The following is a 4,181-nucleotide window of genomic DNA, read 5'->3' as shown; positions in this document are numbered from 1 at the left end:
ACTGTTTTTTCACGGACCTTACGCGGGCCGGTCAGGGAAAGCCCACGGGCCGGATGTGGCCCGCGGGCCGTATGTTGCCCATGTGTGTTCTAAGTGATATCAAGTGACCTAGAGCAGTGTTTCTCAAAGTGTGGTCCGGGGACCACTGGTGGTCCGCAAGCTATCCCAAGTGGTCTGTGAGCAGACGTGGTAAAATATAGTAGCCTATAGATGCAATATTGAACCAACTTGTATGTAAATACAGTTCTGCAATATTGCCTATGTAAGCTATGCCAGTTTAAATCATATTAATCCTCTGACACAATAAGCAAGGTGCAAAGACAATAAGCAAGGTGGTTCAGTGAATAGGCCTATTGTGTAATATACTTTTGAAGTAGGTACTACTCTTTTTTTAGCTAGGTGGTCCGTGAGGGGTTTTTTTTTGGTTAAGTGGTCCTTGGTCTGAAAAAGTTTGAGAAACACTGACCTAGAGGGCTGAAGTGTGGTCAGTTCATAGATGCTTGTAATCCGGCAGAATGAAACAACTATATTCTAGCCTCTGTAACTCTGTGTCAGTACATCACACAGTTATTTTGACTGTTTGATTCAGAAAAACTACAGGTTCTCAGCTTTCTATAGAGGTTAAACATTTGATGGTAGGCCCCAAAAGAGGTGGGAACAATGCCCTTATAAGTAGCCACAGTGCAATTTCAGCCAAAAATTTTGAACGACATTTGAATTGGAATGCATGTGTTAAACAACCAGCTAAAACAAAATTAGTTCATATAGAAAAATATTTTTGCTCTAAACACCACTCTGCAGATGTAATTTCAGTTTAGACTTTGGAATAAAGACCTTGGATGGATCCTTTGATGCATTTTGAGAACAGACTTCCGAATAAAGGTTTTCACTGAGAAAATTGATGTGGCTTTTCTCCAGTATGGATCCTTTGATGCTTCTTGAGATCAGACTTCCGAATAAAGGCTTTCCCACACTGAGAACATTGATGTGGCTTTTGTCCAGTATGGATCATCTGATGCTCATTGAGGTGACCTATTCGAGCAAAGGTTTTTCCACATTGAGAACACCAATGTGGTCTTTCTCCAGTATGGCTCATCTGATGATACTTGAGATGAGACATTTGAGCAAAGGCTTTCCCACACTGAGAACATTGATGTGGCTTTTCATCAGTATGGATAACCTGGTGTTTATTGAGATCAGACTTCTGAACAAAGGCGTTCCCACACTGAGAACATTGATGTGGCTTTTGTCCAGTATGGATCATCTGATGATGCTTGAGATCAGATTTCCGAGTAAAGATTTTGTTACACTGAGAACACCGATATGTATTTTCATCAGTATGGATCCTTTGATGCCTCTTGAGATCAGCCTGCCGAATAAAGGCTTGCCCACACTGAGAACATTGATGTGGCTTTTGTCCAGTATGGATCCTCTGATGATACTTGAGATCAGATATTCGAGCAAAGGTTTTTCCACACATAGAACACTGTGGCTTTTCTTCTGTATGGATAATCTGATGCTGATTGAGATTACATATTCGAGCAAAGGTTTGTCCACATTGAGAACACTGATATGTTTTTTCTCCAGTATGGATCCTCTGATGTTTCTTGAGATCAGACTTCTGAATGAAGGCTTTCCCACACTAAGAACATTGATGTGGCTTTTCTCCAGTATGGATCATCTGGTGTTTCTTGAGATCAGACTTCCGAATAAAGGCTTTCCCACACTAAGAACATTGATGTGGCTTTTCTCCAGTATGGATCCTCTGGTGTATCTTGAGATAAGACTTCTGAATGAAGCCTTTCCCACACTGAAAACAATGACATGCCTCTCCATCTGTATGTGTGCTCTGATGGGCAGTTAGCTCTGAATGTGCTCTGAATCTCTCTCCACATGTTGTATCATACAACATTTGTCCTGTGTGTATTTGCTGATATGCAACAGCAGGGAGTTGTTTCTCTCTAGTTGTCTGGCACCACGATTGTTGTTCCTCAGATTGCACTCTGTTGTTAGCATGAATAATTTGAATGTCTCCTGCAACATTAGAAATAAAGAAACTCAAGATTTTCACAATGTCTTAATCAGGCGCTTTTGATATTAGTGTCACTTTGTAATTATTGTGATTCTTTTAAATGATAATACAAACTGTTTAGGATCTCACCTTCTGGAAAATGATCTGTGTGATCATTTTCTGTTAAATCAGATATTTTTTCCTTTTTAATATCCTCAGGTGGTGACATTACTATTTCAGTCCGAGTTCCATGATCCAGTCCAGGCTCTTCTTTCTGTTTCTTAGTTTTAAACAAAAACTGCTACGAAATCATCAACCACTTCATTTTCTCTCTCACTCTTTACTGGCATGGTCAGCTGTGACGGTATGAAACCTGACATTTCAAGCTTCAGTTCAGCTCAGCTTCAGCAGTTTAGCAAAAGTTACTCCTAGAAATGACTTCTGTAAACTGTTCCCTCTCTGTGGTGTTTATATATTACTCCTGTCTGACCTATTAGCCCCCTGGATTCAAACCTAACCAATCAGCTGTAGGGGCTGGTATGTCAATCAGAATAACAAAGGATTGTGGGAGGCCCTTCCATTTCAGGGGTCGTTACGTCTGATGGTCCACAGGTGCGCATGGCTATAACTCAAATAGCACACACTCCACAAAGGAGGGCAGGTGGGCGTGGGGTGGAGGTGTGGTGGAGGTGTGAACTGGTTGTGGGGGTGGAATGGTCCACTGAAGAAAACTTCTATTCCACCTGAATGCTTCTCATAATGTATTTCCACATGTGTGTTTGTATGTATTTACATTATAAGTTTCCCAGTTAGTACGTGCTCTAATTGTGTTAGAACCCCAAAAGTCCATTAAGTCTCTTCATTCTCATTTGCATTCAATTAGCTTGTGCATCTGATAGGATTATAACCTAACCAATGTCAGGAGGAGCCATATTGCCATATTTCTCAAGGGTCGTCATCAGAAACAGCTGAAATTTTGTTTCAAAATGTGCTTTTTAAGTGGCTTTTTTGCCTAAAATGAACCTCTATGTTTTTAAACATTTGAAAACAAAAATTCTACCAAAGATCTTCTGCCACTTAGAGAACTAAATTACATTACATTACATTTGGCTTTTAACAGTTACTTGTCCGTTTAAGACGGCTGGTGAGTGCTTGTATCAGTAAGACTTGTTGTAAGTGCTGCTATGAGAGGAGATGTTCTCTAAAGAGCTGGGTCTTCAGGAGTTTTTTGAAAATGGAGAAGGATGTCCCTGCCCTTGTAGGAACTGGCAGTGTGTTCCACCAACGAGGAACAACAGATGAGAAAAGTTTGGATTGGCTTGAGCGTACCGGTGGTAGAGCTAGACGTCGTTCGTCAGAGGAGCGCAGCGGTCTGGAGGTAGTGTAAGTCTGTATGAGGGCATTCAAGGTGGGAGCAGAACCGGAGACTACTTTGTAGGTAAGCGCTAGAGCCTTGAATTTGATGCGGTCCGCCATAGGTAGCCAGTGTAGCTGGATGAGCAGTTTAGCTGGGAGGACCAGCAGTCCAGTCTTTGAGAGGTTCAGCTGGAGGTGGTGTGCCTTCATCCATGTAGCTATGTCTGAGAGGCAATCCGAGATCCGTGCTGAAACCAAGGGGTCATCAGGTGGAAAGGACAGATAGAGCTGTGTGTCGTCTGCATAGCAGTGGTATGAGAAGTCATGCGAACGGATAATCTGTCCCAAGGAGGTGGTGTAGATAGCAAAGAGAAGGGGGCCCAGCACTGAGCCCTGGGGGACCCCTGTGGTGAGATGGTGAGGTGCAGATAGCTGACCAAGCCATGATACGTTAAACGAGCGTCCTGTGAGGTAGGATTCAAACCAGGAGAATAAATAATTAATAAATAATTAAACCCTGGTCTACCAACAACCTAGGGTTTGTACTTGGATGGAAACGGACATTGTCTGAGATTCTGGTGCAGTGATAATACTCTTTGCCTATACCTCAAGATGTAATGTTAAAGCTAAAGTCATTTTATATCTACTTGTATCTGAATGTTTTCTATTCATATCATACTCTATCCTCATAGTTATACACAATTAGAGCACGCACTAACTGGGAAACTTATAATGTAAATACATACAAACACACATATGGAACTTTTCTTCAGTTGACCATCCCATCCCCACAACCAGTTCACACCTCCACCCC

General features: G+C 41.9%; 1 pseudogene; it reads right to left on the bottom strand.

Moving 5' to 3' along the window:
- Positions 1–886: 886 nt before the first annotated feature.
- Positions 887–1,681, bottom strand: LOC143139512 (uncharacterized; annotated as a pseudogene).
- Positions 1,682–4,181: the final 2,500 nt, after the last annotated feature.

Source organism: Alosa pseudoharengus, unplaced genomic scaffold (genome assembly GCF_046254945.1).
Source record: "Alosa pseudoharengus isolate Yale_2024_CS ecotype anadromous, Long Island Sound unplaced genomic scaffold, YU_APseudo_1.1 YU_APseudo_1.1_scf_22, whole genome shotgun sequence".
NCBI lineage: Eukaryota > Metazoa > Chordata > Actinopteri > Clupeiformes > Clupeidae > Alosa > Alosa pseudoharengus.
The sequence above is the reverse complement of the archived record's forward strand: the minus strand, read 5'-3'. Positions and strand labels throughout refer to the sequence as shown.